The sequence below is a fragment of the Saccopteryx leptura genome, chromosome 3, assembly GCF_036850995.1.
Source record: "Saccopteryx leptura isolate mSacLep1 chromosome 3, mSacLep1_pri_phased_curated, whole genome shotgun sequence".
NCBI lineage: Eukaryota > Metazoa > Chordata > Mammalia > Chiroptera > Emballonuridae > Saccopteryx > Saccopteryx leptura.
Window position 1 is genome coordinate 117,189,192 of NC_089505.1, and position 21,377 is coordinate 117,210,568.

Here is a 21,377-nt window from a genome sequence, read left to right on the forward strand (position 1 = left end):
CAGATGCAAAAACAAGAAGAGCTTCTAGGGGCCAGACAGAGAAAGAACAAAACTACAGAAGGATGAATGCATGGAGTTTCTAGTTTACAGTCTAGGTTGGCTGTAACTAAGGGTGCATAAAAAAGTGTGATAGGACTTGGGCTTTGAAAGTGTTCTGATTTGTTTAAAAAGGCTGGGATAGCAATACTTACAGCTGACAAAATAGTCTTTAAAACAAAGGTTATATTAAGAGACAAGGAAGGTCACTAAATAATGTTAAAGGGAACAATCTAACAGGAAGATATAACCATTATAAACATCTCACACTCAATGCAAGATCACCTAAATATATAAAGCAGATTTTGATGGACATGAAGGGAGAGACTGACAGCAATACAGTCATAGTATGGGATTATTACACTCCATTGAAATCAATGGATACAGCCTCCAGAAAGAAAATCAACAAAGAAACAGTGGCCTTAAATGGCACACTAGATCAACTGGATTTAATTGATATCGTCAGAACATTTCACTCAAAGCAGCAGAATATACATTCTTTTCAAGTACACATGATACGGTTTCTAGGATAAACCACATGTTAGGACACAAAACAAGTCTCAAAAAATTTAAGAAGATTAAAATTATATCAAGTATCTTCTCTGACCACAATAGTTTAAAAATAAAAGTCAACTATAGTAAAAAAATTAAAAACCATTAAAACACTTGGAGGCTAAATAGCATGTTATTAAACAATGAGTGGGTTAACAATGAGATCAAGTAAGAAATCAAAATTTCCTTGAAACAAACAAAAATTAACATACAACAACCAAAAATCTATGGGACATAATGAAAATAGTCTTGAGAAGGAAGTTCATAGCATTACAGACCTGGTCAAGAAGCAAGAAAAATCTCAAATAAACATTCTAACCCTACACCTCAAAGAACTAGAAAAATAACAACAAACAAAGCCCAGAGGAAGTAGAAGGAAGGAAATAATAAAGATTGGAGCGGAAATAAATGACATAGAGACTAAAAAAAGAAATACAAAAGATCAATAAAACCAAGAACTGGTTCTTTGAAAAGATAAACAAGATTGACAAACCTTTAACTTGTCAAACAGAAAAGAGAGAATGCAAATAAGTAAAATTAGAAATGAAAGAGAAGTAACAACTGACATCACAGAAACACAAAGGATTGTAAGAAAATACTAGGAAGAATTCTATGCCAACAAATTGGACAACCTGGGCAAAATGGATAAATTCCTAGAAACATACAATTTTCCAAAATTGAATCTGGAAGAATCAGAAAACCTAAACAACTGAATAAAACCAATGAATTGAAGAAGTAATAAAAAAAAAAAAAAAAAAAACCCAGCAAACAACAGTCCTGGACTGGATGGCTTCACAGGCGAATTTTACCAAACATTCAAAGAGGAACTAACACCTATCTTTCTCAAACTATTCTAAAAAATTCAAGAGAAGGAAAGACTTTCAAGCTCATTTTATAAGGTAAGCATTATCCTAATTCCTAAATCGGGTAAAAACACTACAAAGAAAGAACACTATAGGCCAATATCCTTGCTGAACATAAAGGCTAAAATTCTCAACAAAATCTTAGCAAACTGAATCCATCAATACATAAAAAAGTCAGACATCATGATCAAGTGGGATTTATTTCAGAGATGCAAAGTTGGTACAATATTCACAAATCAATAAATGTGATACATCACATAAACAAAATAAAGGATAAAAATCACATGATCATATTAATAGATGCAGAAAAAGCACCTATTTATGATAAAAACTCTCAGCAAAGTGGGACTAGAAGGACCATACCTCAACATAATAAAGACCATATATAACAAACCTACAGCTAACATTATACTCAAAGGACAAAAACTAAAAACAATCCCTTTAAGATCAGAAACAAGACATGGATGTCCACTTTCTTTTTATTTATTGATTGATTTTTGGAGAGAAGAGGGAGAGAGAGAGAGATAGAAAGAGAGGGAGAGTGAGAAAGAGGAGGGAGAAGCAGGAAGCATCTACTCGTAATAGTTGCTTCCTGTATGTGCCTCTACCAGGCAAGCTCAGGATTTGAATCAGCAACCTCAGCGTTCCAGGTCAACACTTTATCCACTGCGCCACCACAGGTCAGGCTGGGATGTCCACTTTCACCACTCTTACTCAACATAGTATTGGAAGTCCTAACCATAACAATCAGACAAAAAGAGGAAATAAAAAGCATCCAAATTGGAAAGGAAAAAGTAGACCAGTCATTATTTGCTGATGGCATGATACTGTACTTAGAAAACCCTGGCCTGACCAGGCAGTGGTGCAGTGGATAGAGGGTCAGACTGGAACTTGGAGGACCCAGGTTTGAAACCCTGAGGTCACCAGCTTGAGCTTAGGCTCATCTGATTTGAGCAAGGCTCATCAGCTTGAGCCCAAGGTCGTTGGCTTGAGCAAGAGGTCACTCGGTCTGCTGTAGTCCCCCGGTCAAGGCACATATAAGAAAGCAATCAATGAGAAACTAAGGTGTCGCAACAAAGAATCGATGCTTCTCATCTCTCTCCCTTCCTGTCTGTCTGTCCTTATCACTCTCTGCCTCTCTCTATCTCTGTCACACACAAACAAAAAAGCACTGAAGTCTCCACCAAAAAACTACTAGACCTAATCAATGAATTTGGCAAAGTAGCAGGACACAACATTAATATTCAGAAATCAGTGACATTTTTACACAACCATAATGAACTATCAGAAAGGGAAATTAAGAAAACAACCCCATTTACTATTGCAACAACAACAACATAAAGTACTTAGGAATAAATTTAACCAAGGAGGTAAAAGACTTGTACTCAGAAAATTATAGAACATTGAAAAAAGAAATTGAGGAAGGTACAAGCAAGTGGAAGCATATACTGTGTTCATGAATAGGAAGAAATAACATCATTAAATATCCATACTATCCAAAGCAATCTATAGAGTCAATGCAATTCCCATTAATATACTAATGGCATATTTCACAGACCCAGAATAAATATTCCAAAAGTTTATATGAAACCAAAAAAAGAACCCGAATACCCTTAGCAATATCAGAAATGAAGAACAAAGCGAGAGGTATCATACTACCTGATATCAAGTTATACTGCAATACCACCTGACCAGGCAGTGGCGCAGTGGATAGAGCATTGGACTGGGATGTGGAGGACCCAGGTTCGAGATTCCGAGGTCACCAGCTTGAGTGCGGGCTCATCTGGTTTGAGCAAAGCTCACCAGCTTGGACCTAAGGTCGCTGGCTTGAGCAAGGGGTTACTTGGTCTGCTGTAGTCCCCCGGTGAAGGCACATATGAGAAAGCAATCAATGAACAACTAAAGGTATTGCAACGTGCAATGAAAAATTAATGATTTTTGCTTCTCATCTCTCTCTGTTCCTTTCTATCCCTCTCTCTGACTTTCTCTCTATCTCTGTAAAAACAAACAAACAACAACAACAACAATAAAAAATACAGCTTGGTACTGGCATATGAACAGGCATATAGATCAATGAAACAGAACAGAGAATCCAAAAATAAACCCACGCCTTTATGGTCAATTAATATTTGACAGAGGAGGCAAGATTACACAATGAAGTAAAGACAGTCTCTAATAAAAGATGTTGGGAAAACTGGACAGGTACACACAATTATAAGTTGTATCACCAACTTATACCATACACAAAAATAAACTCAAAATGCGTTAAAGAGTTAGATGTAAGTCACAAAACCATAAATATCCTAGAAGAAAATATAGGTATTGAAATCTTAGACATCTCTTGTAGCAACAATATATATATCCTTAGGCAAGGAAAATGAAAAAATAAACAAATGGGACTACATCAACTAAAAAGCTTTTGCAAAGCCAAAAAAACTGTTAACAAACTGAAAATACAACCCATTGAATGAAATAACATATTCACCCATACATCTGATAAGGGGTTAATAATAAAAATTTATAAAGAACGCCTGACCAGGCGGTGGCACAGTGGATAGAGCATCGGACTGGGATGCGGAGGACCTAGGTTTGAGACCCTGATGCCCCCAGCTTGAGCGTGGGCTCATCTGGTTTGAGCAAAAGCTCACTAGCTTGGACCCAAGGTCGTTGGCTTGAGCAAGGGGTTTCTCGGTCTACTGAAGGCCCGTGGTCAAGGCACATATGAGAAAGCAATCAATGAACAACTAAAGTGTTGCAATGAAAAACTAATGATTGATGCTTCTCATTTCTCTTCGTTTCTGTCTCTCTGTCCCTATCTATCCCTCTCTCTGTCAAAAAAAAGAAAAAAAATTACAAAGAACTTATAAAATTCAACACTAGGAAGACAAACAATCTAATTAAAAAGTGGGCAAAAGACCTGAATAGACAGTTCAAAGAGAACATACAGATGGTCAATAGGCATATAAAAAATTGCTCAATGTCACTAATCATCAGAGAAATGCAGATTAAAACCATGAGATATCACCTCACACCTGCCAGAATGGGTATCATCAATAAATCAGCAAACAAAAAGTGATGGTGAAGTTGTTGGAAAAGGGAACCTTCCTGTCCTGCTGGTAGAAATGCAGACTTGTGCAGCTACTGTGAAAAAGATTATAGTTTCCTCAAAAAATTAAAAATGGATCTTCCTTTTGACTTAGGTATCCAAATTCTAGGAATATATCCTAAGAATTCCAAAACACTATTTCAAAAGAAGATATGCAACCCCATGTTCATTGCAGCATTATTTATATATGCGGCTTAAGTGTCTGTTTGTCGCCAATAGCTTATTGGTTGCTTGCGTAACTGTACTAGCCAATGGGGTGAAGTTGCCACGGTTGAACGCAAATTGAGTGGGTCAGGGGGGAAGGTGAACATTTGTTTGCATTGGCAATCATCTGCTTTTGAAACAATTTAAGGCTGAACGCAAATTGAGCATGTCAGGGGGAAGGTGAACATTTGTTTGCATTGGCAATCATCTGTTTTACATAAAAACTACATCTTAATGTAATTTCTTTTAAGAATGCCTCCTAGAAAATACAGCACTGAAGAGGAGAGAAAAGGAGCTAAAGCTGCACAAAAATGGCTTTCTCGACAAAAAGAAACCACTGAGCAGAGAAAGACAAGGCTTGCTTCAGTCGCAGAGCAAATGCATCTTTCTCGGCAAAATGAGACTGATGAGCATAGAGAAACAAGGCTTGCCTCAGATGCAAGGCAAAAAAGCCTGTCTTGACAAAATGAGTCCCTTGAACAAAGGCAGGAGAGAATTGCCTTTGCTATGACCATCAATAAGTCTCAGGGCCAAACGCTTAAGCGTGTTGGCATTTTTTTACCTGAGCCTGCATTTGGACATGGTCAACTTTATGTTGCCTGTTCAAGAGTTCGTGAAAGAACAGACGTAAAATTAAAAATAATTGATGGTCCTCTGCAAGGCGAGCTTAAAAATGATGGAAAGATCTACACAAGAAATGTTGTGTACAGCCTGACCTGTGGTGGCGCAGTGGATAAAGCGACAACCTGGAAACGCTGAGGTTGCTGGTTCAAAACCCTGGGCTTGCCTGGTCAAGGCACATATGGGAGTTGATGCTTCCTGCTCCTCCCCCCTTCTCTCTCTCTCTCTCCCCTCTCTATAATGAATAAATAAAATCTTTTAAAAAAAAAAAAAGAAATATTGTGTACAAAGAGATCTTTGACATGTGAATTAACCATTTTTTTAAACTTTTTTTTGTTTTATTTGTTTATTTATTTATTTTTTAAATTTTATTTATTCATTTTTTTAGAGAAGAGAGAGAAAGGGGGAGAGAGAGACAGAGAGGGAGAGAGAGAGGAGAGAGAGAAGGTGGGGAGGAGCTGAAAGCATCAACTCCCATATGTGCCTTGACCAGGCAGGCCCAGGGTTTCGAACTGGCAACCTCAGCATTTCCAGGTCGACACTTTATCCACTGCGCCACCACAGGTCAGGCAACATTTTATTATTTAAATCACCTTTATTTATTGAGCTAGCGGTGGCTCTTAAGAAATGTACCGCCAGTGGTTTCCTTCATTGCACTCTACTTTAAGCAATTAAGCAAGTAGAAGGGGGAAACCCCATGGGGCGGTAAGCAAAGGAGCGTCCTCGTGGCCTGCCCTGGGTAATTCAGTTTGAACTAGCAGACACCTTTGCACAAATCATTTTAATTACGATTTATAATATCTAGAACAGCGGTCATTTCGTATGACTGCCGGGCTTTCTAGTTATTTATAATAGCCCATACCTAGAAACCGCCCAAGTCCATTAGTGGATGAGTGGATAAAAAAACTGTGGTACATTTACACAGTAGAATACTATGCAGCTGTAGGAAATCTTACCTTTTGAGACAGCATGGATGGCCCTGGAGATCATTATGCTAAGTGAAATAAGCCAGACAGAGAAAGACAAATACCATATGATCTCACTTATATGTAGAACCTAGTGAACACAATAAACGGAGGAACAAAAGAGAAACAGAGGCACGGACTCGGGGAGCTGATAGACAGCTGTCAGAGGGAAGGGGGAAGAGGAGTCTGGATCAAAGAAGGTGAAGAGATTAGCCAAAAACACATATACATAATACATAGATAGAGATAACAGAGTGACAATAGCCAGAGGGAAAGAGAGGGTGGAGATAGGGGGAGGAGGGACAAAGGAAGGGAAATGGGGGTGGAGAAAGACTTTGCTCGGGGTTGGGTGGCAAGATGCGATAGGTAGATGGTATTATGTTGTTTTACAGTTGAAACCTGTATGGTTTGGTGAACTCAATACGTTAAAAAATAAATGTAATAATAAAAAAAATACATTTAAAAAAGTGAGTTTCTAATTTGGGGACCCTGCAAAGCAGATGCTGAATCAAGGGTTTAGGTGCAAGTACTTTGTTAGAGAGGATGTCTCCAGAAAACATCGTGAAACAAGGGGGAAGAGCCTCACCAGGAGGTGGCGCAGTGGATGTAGCGTCGGACTGGGATGCGGAGGGACCCAGGTTCGAGACCCCGAGGTCGCCAGCTTGAGCGTGGGCTCATCTGGCTTCCGCCAAAAAAAGCACACCAGCTTGGACCCAAGGTCGCTGGCTCGAGCAAGGGGTTACTGGGTCTGCTGAAGGCCCACAGTCAAGGCACATATGAGAAAGCAATCAATGAACAACTAAGGTGTCCCAACGAAAAACTGATGATTGATGCTTCTCATCTCTCTCCATTCCTGTCTGTCTGTCCCTATCTATCCCTCTCTCTAACTCTCTCTGTCCTTGTAAATAAAATAAAAATAAAAATAAATAAATAAAAAGAAGGGGGAAGAGAGACAGAGAGGGAAGGAAAGCCAATCAAAGATGAACAAGTTACCACTTGGGTAACTGGGGCTCATTCTCAGTGGGGACCTTCTGAGAGATGGTAAGAACACACTTCAGAATTGTCCCACAGGAGGAAAAGGAAATTAGAATATTTGTTCACCGAACTAACCTGTCCCTTAATGCTGCCACAGAAAGCTCTTGAGCAGATAGGTATGAGTGCTTGAGGTAGAAAACCACCAGTGTGTACAGGAGCCATCCACCAAACTTCAACTTGTAGTGACTTTGAGGATGGGCCAAGAGAATGTGTGGGCTTCCAATAACACTGGTTCTAGAAAGGAAACTGAGAAGAGTTTGTGGGAGCTCCGCAGTCCCTACTAGAGATTTGCTGATTATACGTTAGGCAATGGGAAGCCATGGAAGTTTTGTGAACTCAGGGCAGTGCTTCTGAGAGCTCCTGCCAGCCCCAGCATGTATTACAGGGGAGAGGTGGTGAGATTAAGACAGAAGGGATGAAAGGTGGAGGCTGTGCAACAGGGCAGTGGGAATGGAAAGATGAACAGGAGGACATAGCCTAGTGAAAGAGTGTTGCAGAATTTGAATGAACAGGGCTTGACAACTGATTAGATCAGAGGGGGTCAGGGGAGAGCGAGAAGGGTGTCAGGAGCGAGATGCATCTCAAGCAGGAATCTCCAAGATACATCCTGTTCGGGGAAAGCTGGAAGAGTAACACTGTATGCTAAGCAGACCACCCTACATTTTCTGAGCATTAGTCAGCTGGGTTTCCCCTTCATTTGGCATCCTTAAAATACTTATTTTAAAGTCCATTTTAAAAACACCTACTTTGTATCATATTCATCTACATTATTATTCTTACAGCCATTTTGGAAGGTAAGTACTATTATTAACCTGTCGTAAGAATGGGGTGGCCCTGGCCAGGTAACTCAGTTGGTTACAGTGTTGTCCAAATACATCATGGTTGCAGGTTTGATCCCCAGTCAGGACACATACAAAAATCAAACAATGAATACATAAATGAGTGGAGCAACAAATCTATCTCTTTCTTCTTCTCCCTTCATCTCTATCTAGAAAAAAAATTATAAAAAAAAAAAAAAATGAGGACAGAAAGACTTCGACTGAACCATAGGCAAAATGTCACAGTTAATAAGTGGAGATCAGATCTTTTTGATGAAGCCCTTTCTCTACACTTTATCTACCTGTCCTAGGGAAATCATTAAAATGCCAGCAACAGTCCTGGGTGAATGCTCAACACGTTAAGCTTCTAAATCCTGTTTGCTCACAACTCTGTGGAGTCCTTGAGAACTTTGAGAGTCTGAGACAGACAGTATCTTCATTTGACCAATGGGAATCCAGAGACATGAAGTGGCTTATCCAAAGTTTGACAGCTGGTCTCTGCCTTTTGACCTCAGATTGTATTCTCTGACCTTCCCCATCCTGGACACCTATGTCAGTAGGGAGCCCAGAAAGGAGAAAAGATGATGGAGTGTGATCAAGGACAGTGACAGGAAGAAGGAAAGGAGGGGATGGTGGAAGCTCATCTGGATCCAGGCCCTCAAACACTATTTTTTTTTATTTAGACAATTAATTTTAATGGGGTGACGTTGGTCAGCTAGAGTACATAGATTTAGAGAAAACATCTCCAGGTCATTCTGACATTTGATTATATTGTAAACCCATCACCCCGAGTCAAATTGTCCTCTGTCACCTTTTATTTGTTTTCCTTATGCCCCTCCCCTCCCACACCTCCCTCCCTTTCCTCCCTTCCCCTCCCCCTGGTAACCACTACACTGTTATCTATGTCCATGAGTCTCAATTTTGTGTCTCACCTATGTATGGAATCACACAGTTCTTAGTTTTTTCTGATTTACTTATTTCACTCAGTATAATGTTATCAAGGTCCATCCATGTTGTCATAAATGATACTACGTCATCATTTCTTATGGCTGAGTAGTATTCTATTGTATATATGTACCACATCTTCTTTATCCAATCCGCTATTGAAAGGCTTTTTGGTTGTTTCCATGTCTTGGTCACTGTGAACAGTGCTGTGATGAACATGGGGCTGCAAGTGTCTTTACATACCAATGTTTTCGAGTTTGGGGGGTATATATCCAGTAGAGGGATTGCTGGGTCATATGGTAGTTCTACTCTTAAATTTTTCTCAAATACTATTGCCAGGAGCCTCTCTCTCTGATGTTTGGCTCAGCTTTCTTCTATACGGGCCTTATTTTTAGAAAGACTCCCCTTGTGCTTAGCAACCCCAGCAGAAACACGTCCAGCAGGGGACCCAAGACAGACTCTCAGTGGCTCCACTTGGATGTGTGCCATCTCTGGACCAATCTTATGCTCAGGATTATTGAAACTGTCGACTGGTCTCTCTCAGGTTACATATCCATCCCAGAAGCCAAGGGAAGGGGTCAGCCAACCCAAACCCAAAGGAAGTCAGATGCTGTGTTTGTCCAGACCAGGGGTCCCCAAACTTTTTACACAGGGGGCCAGTTCAGTGTCCCTCAGACCGTTGGAGGGCCGCCACATACAGTGCTCCTCTCACTGACCACCAATGAAAGAGGTGCTCCTTCCGGAAGTGCGGTGGGGGGCTGGATAAATGGCCTCAGGGGGCTGCATGCGGCCTGCGGGCCATAGTTTGGAGACACCTGGTCCAGACACTGAGAAGAAAGAAACACAGATATCTTTTATACTAAGAACTCCCATTTCCCAGGTAAAGAAATGGACGCTTAGCCTACAGAAGTGCTTTGTGCGAGGTTAGCCAGCTACTGTCCGGTATGGTGGAGTTTGAACCAGGTAAGCCTCCAGAACCTGTGCTCCTCCAGGGCAGCAGACAAGCAGACAGGTCTTCTTCTTTCCTTTCTTTTCATTTTTATTTATTTTAGAGAGGCAAGAGAGAGAGAGAGAGAGAGAGAGAGAGAGAGAGAGAGAGAGAGAGAGAGAAAGGGGAGGAGCAGGAAGCATCAACTCCGATATGTGACTTGACCAGGCAAGCCCGGGGTTTTGAACTGGCGACCTCAGTGTTCCAGGTTGACGCTCTATTCACTGCACCACCACAGGTCAGGCTAGACAGGTCTTTTTCATTCATAGATACCTGCATGCACCCCTCTCCCAAATCTTAGCCTATAATGGGTCCTCTATTCTAATGCTTCTCAAAGTGTGGCCCTGGGTTGCACTGGGCTGTAGACTCTGGTACAGTCCACAGTGAGTTAAGTACCAAAATTCTCAGTAAACACTTAGAAGCATTCAGAAACATTTTGACATGGCTTTGACACCCAAGTGCAGATATACAGAAAGATGGGTCTGAGATGTGTTGTGAATAATTGGAGAAACATTGCTCAATGAGGTTATCTCTTCAATAAAGGTGTGAGCGAAGGAAACAATGATGGCCCTAGGGGGTCCTCTAGGAAGGCCCACGTGGTGGTTGTGTCACTCACTCAGCCAGCCAGGGAGAGCCTTCCTGAACCCCACCCTTAGCACAGGCCTCTGCAGCGCAGGCCTCCCACCTACCAGGAGGTCAGGCAGGCAGGCTCAGGCCCGAGCAGCTCCAGTGCCCAAGGGCTCTTGGTTCTCTTCCATCTGGAAACTGGCTGATTCTGCCTCGAGCCTGTGGGCACCTGGCACTGCCAGCCAGGGCCTCACATACCCTGTACCTCCTCACTGTGCCCTGGGAAGGGTGATGGCTGGCACTGTCCTTGAACAGGCAGTTTCTTTTTAAGCTGAGGTAAAAGGTCAGCTCCAGGATCAAACTGCCTTCTTCCATCTCGACTCCCAGGGATATGGCATGGCTCCTACTTTTGCTTCCCCCTTGGTTGGAAACTCTCTGATTTTAGGATCTCAGGTCAACTGAGCAGTTCCAGGTACAAGTATTTCTCAAAGCCAGGATGACGCAGGTTGGCAAGTTGGAGCCAGAGAAGAGGCCCAGAAGCCAGTTCAGCCCTTTGATGGGGACTTGAGATCGCTCACCCTGGCCATGCTGTCACTTACCTGTCCCATCATGTCTGCTGCAATGAGAAGAGCCTGGTACCCTGGCTTAGAAACCCAATTATGCTATTTTGCTGAGTAATTTTGGGATGTTTGCGTAATCTTTTTGTATCTCAATTACTGCATTTGGAAAAGGACAGAGAATCTACCTCCCAGGCTGATTCTGATAAGGGACTGAGGTAATTCTGCAGAGCACCTGGTATGCACAGGCCCGCAGAGGACAAGAGCGACTATGAGAATGTTTTCCCCCCTCCCAGACCATTGGAGAAGTGGACAAGAATCTGGCATAGAGCCACACAAACCTGGCTCTCCTCAGGCTCAGTGATCACCAATGGTGTGAACTTGGGTAAGTTGCTTAACTTCTCTGAGCCTTGATGACCTCATCTATAAAGAGAAAAATACCCACCTGCCAAGGTTGTTGTGAGGAGCAAATGCAACCAAATATATGGAAGAGCATAACACAGTAGATGCTTGCTATGTGCTCATTAATTTAACATCTATTTACTACTAATGCTGGGGACTAAGTCCGCTAGGCCATGCACTAAAGAGACCATGGTGAGCAAAACCAGGTCCAGTCCCTTGCTTAGGAATTTAGAAAGGGAAATGATGTTGTAAGAGACACATTAACACAAGGATAATCAAGTTACAACTGTGGCACATTCTACAAAGCGAGGTACAGTGTTAAGTGGAGAAACAACAAGGCAATTTAATCAACCAAGGAAAGTCAGGGAGGACTTCCCTGAGGACGTGGTATTTAACCCAGGATCTGAAGATGCCAATGTGATGAAGAACAGTTGAAAATGACTTGTGGTCAGATGGGGTGGTGTTCAAGTTTGGTTTTCAAGTTGGACCATTTTGGTTGTCAACAGAGTTTTCAGTGAAGCTGCGGGAGGTGGCGCAAGACAGAGTGGTGAATGAGTGACTATATTTATGTGGTAACCTGAGACATTCTTTCTGTAATTAGCCCAACAACCTCTTTTTTATCCCTTTGGTTCACAACAACTTTGCCCCAAACTCCTGATTTTTTTCTTTCATGTTTTAGCTCAAAAGGTGCCTTCCACCAAGAAGCTTTCTCTGACTCCTACTCCAGGAACGGTCCTTGTAAGGATTAAACATTATCTGAGATACAGACTCCATAACATAAACATGCACCACCCTCTTCTTACCCTGCATTTTCTTCACCTGAGTATGTGTGTGTTTCCCATCCTGGCTGAAACCCCATGGCAAACACTTATAATTATCATTCATCATCATAAATGGCAATTCATATCCACTGAACTGCTTGTCATGTGTCAGGCTCTATACTGAGCTTTAACATACATTTCCCTATTTTCAATAATTGTATGAGTGGGAGGTACATCACACCTTCTTTTGCAGGTGAAGATTACCCAAGGTCATGTAACCAAGTAGTGGTTTTGCTCATCTTTGCGTCTCTACTCCCAGAGCAGAGAGGAGTGATTGATGAACCACTGGGAATTCTCTCTGGTTTCCAGCTCCTCACCTTGTTCAAGTTCAACTAGCAGAGTCATACCTGACCTTCAGCACAGGGTCCACAGGGTTCTCAACCTCCACAGAAGCACAGAATCAGACACTCTGTGGCGAGCTAGTCCAACTGCCCTGTTCATGCTGAGACCCTTGTTAGGACCTGAATGTGTATCCCCTTCTCCAAATTCATATCTTGAAACACTAACCCCCCAATGTTATGGTATTTGGAGATGGGACTTTTGGGCAGAAATGAGGGTTTCATGATGTCATGAGTGTGGGGGCCTCTTGACGGGATTAGTGCCCTTAGAAGAAGAGACCCCAGAGCTCAGTCTCTACCGAGGAAATGCCGTATGAGAACACAGTAAAAAGATGACCACCTGCAAATCAAGAAGAGAGAGCTCACCAGAAACCAAATTGGCTGGCACGTTGATCTTGGACTTACAAGCCTCCAGAACCATGAGAAATAAATATCAGTAGTTGAAGCCTCCAGTGCAGCCTGAGCAGACTGAGACAGTCCTTCTGTATCCTCTCAAAATGCTTGAATCTCCTTTCCTCTGTGACAAGGGGTTTCCTACTCTCCCAGGCAGCCTGTCTGACTTAGAAACACTGTGTTTGGCAAGTTGTTTTTTTTTCCATCAGGGAGGAAATCTGTCCACTGAGTCTTTCCTGTGATTCCAGTTCTGTCTTCCGGACCTATACCGAACAAGGCCGGCCTCTCTTCCTTGGCCCCCTTCAGATATTTGCAGGCAGAGACCTTGACCCTTGTACCCGTTCTCAGTTCCACGGGGACCATGACTGTCCTATTCATTTCCACTTCCCCAGCACCTTGCACCATCCTTACCTTAGAGTAGAAGTTTATACATGTTAGTTGAATGACTGAGACCACTTTTCTCCAGATTAAGTATTTCCAGTTCCTTTAAACAAGTACTTCCAGGAACTTGGTTTCTGGCCGTTTCGCCATTCTCCTTCCCCACCATGTTTCTTTACTAATTTTTTTTTCTTTTTTTTTTTAATTTTTATTTTTTTTGCATTTTTTCCGAAGCTGGAAACGGGAAGAGACAGTCAGATAGACTCCCGCATGCGCCCGACCAGGATCCACCAGGCACGCCCACCAGGGGCGACGCTCTGCCCACCAGGGCCTCTCTCTGCCGCGACCAGAGCCACTCCAGCGCCTGGGGCAGAGGCCAAGGAGCCATCCCCAGCGCCCGGGCCATCTTTGCTCCAATGGAGCCTTGGCTGCGGGAGGGGAAGAGAGAGACAGAGAGGAAGGAGGGGGGGTGGGGGGTGGAGAAGCAAATGAGCACTTCTCCTGTGTGCCCTGGCCGGGAATCGAACCCGGGTCCCCCGCATGCCAGGCCGACGCTCTACCGCTGAGCCAACCGGCCAGGGCCTCTTTACTCATTTTTCACGACCTAATTTTTGTTCCTGTAAAAGAATAAAGTTTTGGTTCTTACAGCTTGATAAATTGTCAAACAGTCCTCCTACGTTTTCCCTTTTCCCATACTCCTCTACGTTCTTTATCTTTCCACGTGACACCGGCTCCTGCTAGAGAACAACAAATATTGTAAAAAAACAAGAAGAAAAGGAAAAGCCCTGGCCCTGGCTGGGTATCTTAGTTGGTTAGATCAGTGTCTTGACATCTATGCTAAGGTTGCGGGTTCAATCCCTAGTCAAGGCAATACAAGAAGCAACCAATGAATGCACAAATAAGTGGAACAACAAATCAATGTTTCTCTCTCTCAAATCAATCAATAAGCAAATAAAATTTAAAAAAGCATTAAAAAAGCTGGTCCTTGCCTGACCAGGTGGTAGCACAGTGGACAGGGCATTGGACTGGGATGTAGGGGACCCAGGTTCAAAACCCCGAGGTCACCAGCTTGAGTGTGGAGTCACTGGCTTGAGTGTGGGATCATAGACATGACCCCATGGTCGCTGGCTTGAGCCTAAAGGTCTCTGGTTTGAAGCCCAAGGTTGTTGGTTTGAACCCAAGGTCACTGGCTCGAGCAAGGGGTTACTCACTCTGCTGTAGCCCCGTGGTCAAGGCACATATGAGAAAGCAATCAATGAACAACTAGGGTGTTGCAACAAAGAATTGATGCTTCTCATCTCTCTCCCTTTTTGTCTCTCTGTCCCTATCTGTCCCTCTCTCGGTCTCTCAGTCTCTGCCACACAGACACACACACAGACAGACACACACACAGCTGACCCTTATTTATATTTACTAATGCTACCCCAAAAGTGCATCATATTGTTCAGAGTCTACCCAGAGGCAGATTAAGGTTGATTGAGGCCCCGGGCGCAGAAGAAAATATTGGGTCTCTTGTCATTAGAAAAAAGTATAAAGTTAGGGTTTTGTGGGGCCCTTCAGAAGTCGGGGCTCAGGGCGCATGCCCAATGTGCCCGCCGTTAAATCAATCTCTGAGTCTGCCTAGAGGCTAGGAGGAGAGGCAGGTGGTACAGGCAATAAGGACCCAGGTTCTGGAACTCAATACCACAGATGGCAAATCTTGGCTCCATCATTCCAGAAGTGTGTGACCTTGGGCAGGCTATGACAACCTCTCTGAGGTTTGGTCTCCTCACTGGTAAACAACATCCACCTACTGCCTCCACCTCTGGTGTAGAATAAATGAGATGATCGATACTGAGGACAATGCCATTAGCAGCGTGCCCAGCACATGATGCCCCAAAACGCTGATGATGGTGAGGAAGACAAAGGGAGGCAGTGAGTGCTACAATAGGACGGTGTTGGCATCTCAGTCAGGAGTTCGGTTCAAATCCCAGCTCACTCCCTGATTAGCTGGGTCACCTTGGACAAGACACTTGACTCCTCTGAAACTCAGTGTCCTCATCTGCAAACAATAGAGGTGCAGGTGGTTGGGAGGACTCATTGAGTGGGTAGCATGGAAGTCCCCAACATGGTGACAGATCCTCAGCAGATGTTTGTTCTTGGTCTTTTCACATGTGGCTCGAGCTCCTGTGTCACCCTCTAATAGCCATTCAGAAGGGAAAGTTGATTCCCTTGAATAGACACATGGCTGCATCACTGTGGAACCCTTAACTGCTGTGCTCACCTGTCACTCAAGCAAGTCTCAGAAGGTAAGTGGCTAATTCAGGGTGTCACCATAGTTTCTACACTGCCGTACTATCTGCCCAAACAGTCTTGTGGAATTTTCCAGGAATGTGGGGCTGGAAGTGACTTCTCTGGTGATTAGATGCATGACGAAGATGACCAAGACAGCAATATCCTGACTGTCAAAAGATAACACTGCGTGCCCAGAAGCCCAAGTAGGTGAAATGCAAATCCCAGGCTGGAGATCAAAAGGCTCCCTCTGCAACACCCCCCTTCTCTGACTGTCCCCTTCCTTCTCCCTTCAGGGCAGGAAGGAGCTGCTGTTTGCTTAGGGAAGCAGCTCACACAAAGACACAGTGCCTTACCTTCCTCTGGCCCCTCCTTCTCTCTCTCCTCCAAATAGTGAGAGTAAGAATAATACCAATCATTGTGATAGTGCTTGTTAAATATTTTGTTGTTGTGTGCTAAGGACTTTCAATACAATATCCTTTCTCCCCCTAGTTAATCTGCACAATAGCCTGTAAACTTGGTGGCTGTCGTCATTCCTGTTTGACCTAGGAGGAAACTGAGGCTCGGGATGGGTGCACAGTTTGCTTAAGGTCCTGCAGTGGACCTCTCGTCTGCTTGGTCTGTGATTCCTCTGCTCTTAGTCATCATTTTGGATTTCAAAGTAAATGTTGGTACTGGAGACACTGCGGCAAAGGGACCAGGAACGCCATGCTTCATGAGGGAAAAAGAGAACGGGAAGTAGCACTTGAGATGTGATGCCCAGTTGGAGTTGGAGCTTCTCACTGGGTTCCTGTCTGACCTTGGGCGGATAACTGCTCTGTGCCTTGGGACACCTCCTATAATCGGGGTGAGGCTCAGAGGCATCCTGGCTAACTCTGGAATGTGTGCGATGGCAGGAGAAGAAAAAGGGGGCAGCAGAGTGTGCCCCCAAGTGCCAAGTGAGTGATCAGGACCCACCCAGACCCCACTGCCAATTTGTGGCCTCTGCTCCCTTTTAAGAGGATTTATCTAAAGTAAAGCTTACCTCCACTCAAAGTTAAGTTGCAGTGGAAGCAACACTGGGGAAAAGAGTGCATATGAAATATTAAAAAATTTATATATATATGAAGAGAGAGAGAGAGAGAGAGAGAGAGAGAGAGAGAGAGAGAGATCACTTTGAGTCAGAAGGTCAGTGTTTTGGTCTGGTATCATTACCAAGGGTGAGGAGAGATGTTCCCATGTCTTCCCAGCTTGAGCTGGGCACCGGGTCCAGTTCCATCCTCACGTAGTCCCTCTGGCATGATTGCCCCGGAACACCCCTGTGGTCTACCTCAGTTCTTGTCCTGACGCCTCTCTAGGTCTGCTTTGCCATCGATTCCTGGCTTCAGCGAGGACACGGGGATGGGGGCTCAGGTGGGCAGAGGGCAGGAAAGGAGCTCAGAGCCCTCAGGGCAGACCTCTGCAGGCTTGGCCCCTGCATCCCTCCCTCCCCCCAGAGGTATGGGGGCCTGGCCTGAGATCAGAGGTACACTCACGTCAGTCAGCCGTCAGCCGGACCCTGCCCTCGAGTCAGGAGGCGCCTTCTCAGAGCAGAACAATGCGGGCTCTTTGAAGGACCCGGCAGCAGGGGATGGGTGTTTCTCCAAACACAAGGCCTCGTTTGCAAAACAGGCTTTGATTCCCAGGCCTGGAGGCCTCAGGTGCCTGTTGGGCGGCAGGCGGGGTTGGGGGTTTTGTTTGTCAGGAAAAGGGACCTTGGAAACTCAGGAACAAAGCCTGGGACGGAGCTGGTCTGGGCTGCGGGCGGTCTAGGCAAGTGGGCCAGGGCTTGGGTGGCAGTGGGGATGCTGGCCCTGTGTGTCAGGACAGCCCCTCCTCAGCGCGCTGGCCCAGGGTACTCCCGGCTTCCTCTCCTGGTGGGTCTCAGCTTTCTCACATATATGGCAAGTGCTGTTGGATCTCCATGTTGTCATGGCGGTCCACTGGCTCCCGGAATTCCCGTTGGGGAACAAAATGGGTAAAATTGGAGTCCAGGATACAGAATCCGAGAGGAGGAAGCAAAGAGCACTCACTCGGAGTCCACTGCCCTGTGCCCAAGAACTCAGGCCACTGGGAAGGATGATGGCTTCTGCCAGACACGCATGTGTCTCTGATTCAACCCCTGTGTTCTCACTTGGCAGTAACCTCCAAGGCCCACATGACCTCTGTGAACTCATCTCCTACCACTCTTCTCTTCACTCACCTGCCCAGTGACACTGTCCTCCTTTCGGTTCCAGCCACAGCAAACGCGTTCCTGCCTAACATTTCACTGGCTGCCCCCTGCCAGAGCACTCCGGCCTGCAAAGCGCTCGCTTCTTCAGGCCGTGGCTCAGCGCTCCCTGACCTGTGGGCTCTTGGTGCGGTCCACCCAACCACCCTGCCACTGTGCCTCCCCGCCCTGGAACTCCACATCCCATCAGCTATTTTCTCCCCCTTACAGTGGTTTTCACCTCTTAATGTAATATACATTTACTTACTTATTATGCTGGAATGTCAGCCCCAACAGGTCAGGCATCCTTGATAATTTCATTCCCTCGTACCCTGAGCACCTGGGACAGTCCCTAGTACATGGCAAACTTGCAATGCTAATTTTATGTCCACTTGACTAGGCCATGGGACCCAGCTGTTTGCTTGAACACTAGTCTAGAAGTTGCTGTGAAGGTACTTGTAGTTATGATTCATAGTTAGAATCTGCTGACTCTAAGTAAAGTAGGTTTTGTGCTGGCACAGTGAATAAAGCATCGACGTGAAATGTTGAGGTTGCCAGATTGAAACCCTGGGCTTGACTGGTCAAGGCACATGCGAGAAGCAACTACTACGAGTTGATGCCTCCTGCTCTTCCCCTCCCCTTCTCTCTCTCTCTCTGCTCTCTCTAAAATCAATGAATAAAATCTTTAAAAGTAAATAAATAAATAATTAAATAAATAAAAATAAGTAAAGCAAATTACCCTTCATAATGTCTGGGTCGGCCTCATCCAATCTGGTGGAGGTCTTAAGAACAAAGAATGAGGTTTCTTGAAGCAGAAGGAATTCTCAGGATTGCCACATAGAAACCCCTCTTGAGTTTCCTCCTGTTGGCTTGTAAAATCCAGACTCAAGCCTGCAATGTCAACTCTCAACAGGATTTCTAGCCTGCCAGCCTGCCTGCTTGCCTGCCTGTAGATTTCAGATTTGCCAGCCCCTTAAAATAAGAAGAATTTGCCAATTCCTTAAAATAAATCTATCCATCCATCCATCCATCTATCTATGTCAGCAGTTCTCAACCTGTGGGTTGCAACCCCGGCGGGGTCACCTAAAGCCATCAGAAGATACATAATGCATATCAGGTATTTACATTCCGAATCATAACTGTAGCAAAACTACAGTTATGAAGTAGCCACCAAAATTATTTTTTGGTTTGGGGTCACCGCAACATGAGGAACTGTATTGCGGGGTCACGGCAATTAGAAGGATGAGAACCACTGATTTTTGTAAAACTTATTGGTTCTGTTTATCTGGCTCTTTGGATAACCCTGACTAATACAGTATGCAAGAAATACTAGAGTTGAACCATATGAAGTTGCTGATTTTGTGAGTAAAATGGTTAAATATCAGCAATTTCATATGGTTCGACTTAATATATAATTATATATTTGCTGAGTAAGTAAATGAATTAATCACAAAACAATCATGAGATAGGCTGCTTTATCAAGAGATAAAGCTGCTTGCTAAGAAAGGCCCAGCAAATAAATGGCAGGGCTGGGGTTCAAGCTTTGGCCTGATTCCAAGCCGGGCGCTCCTAACCAACCAACCACAGGGCCTGCAGGCGGGGTGCATCACATCTGCGGACCACAGTCTGAGTCAGCGAAAGTGGCTGGGAGTCTGGATGAGTTTAAGAGCTCCCCAGCAGCAAGCTCCGAGGCTTCTAGGAATGGCTGAGCCAGCCTTGGCTCCTTTGTCTCAGGGTGGCTCAGGGCTCCTGGTGGCCTTCCTTGCCCCAGGGTCTTTCCACAGCTGCTGGTGGCCCACTGGGACCCCCATCTCTCCGGGAGTCTAAAGGGAGACTGAGAAGGACATCATTCCTTGTCTCCTCAAAGGCAGAGGTCCCCAAGGAGGAAGGCAGCATGGTGGGCTTGAATGTGTGGCGAAGATAACCTTGGGGCCAGAGCACTTGGGCTTGAATCTTGGCTTTACCACTCAACAGATGACCTTGGTCAACAACTTACTCAATGCCTTCAAGTCTTAGGCTTCCCATACATAAAGTAGGATAATAAATCTCTGGTATTATTTCAATCTCTGGTATCATCTTTATCTCTGGCATTATTTCAAAAACTATAAAAGATACCGGTTACACATGTAAGATATTTGGAATCCCATGTGCTCAGTAAATAGGAGTAGTTAGTATTATTACTTTTAGCAATAATATAACTACAGTGTTTTGGGAGGCTTTTTTGGATATTTTTTTATGGAGGCAAAGAAGTCAACAACACTGCTTTTGGAATCTTGGTTACATCATTTTGTCCCCTCCGGTCTCCCCTCTCCCTCCATGTGATGTACCCTGGGAAGAGGATCTGATTGTGGTCATGGGGTGTGGCTTTGCTTGGGTGCTGTCTTGTGGGGGGTTTTCCTTGTTGAGACCTGAGCTTTCATTCTGGCCTCCAAAGCTTTATTTACCCTTAAAAACATAAAAAAGGGCTCCTGGAAATGACACCCCCTCCAGCAGATAATTATAGTACTTTGCACTTTTCACACCAGGTGGCTTTTATGTTGAAACTCTAAGGGAGGAGTGACAGTGACAAGCACTGCAATCTTGATTTTAAAAAGATGGAGAAACTCAGGTCCTGAGAGGAGACCCCGCTTGCCGGCGGCATCAGTGGCTGAGCCAGGCCAGGGTCTCCCTACACGTACCGCCCTCTGCTGTGCAGGGACAGCAGACTCGTTCTGGGGCAGTGTGTCCTCCAAAGTGAGGGTGCACGATGATTCTCTGGGCTGTAGGAAGAACTTCTCTTTGAATGTATTTTTATAACAAAAACGTCATTAGACTTTATTACTACTTAATATTACTTATTATATTTAGAAATAAAATATTTGAAACAGCATGATTAGATTATTTTTAGCCAATAATAATATGAGATCAAAGAGGTTTGAAGACCATGGCTCTTGAGAACCACTGTGAACTTTGGCTTTCAGGGTGGCTTTCTTCCTGCTTCAGAGCTCAGCACAGGCTGTGTCACTGCAGGGCACCAAAAGGGACCAACAGCATCATCTTTCAGATATTAGTGGATCCTTAGCCTGGTCAGAGTTGTCCACTCTCCCCAGTTCCTGCATTGTCTGGCCCACGTTGACCTACCCTTGGTTGGCAAACTGCGGCTCGCGAGCCACATGCAGCTCTTTGCTCCTTGAATAACCGCGTGCGGGCGCTACCTCAATAAAGAATGTACCTACCTATATAGTTTAAGTTTACAAAATTTGGCTCTCAAAAGAAATTTCAATCGTTGTACTGTTGATATTTGGCTCTGT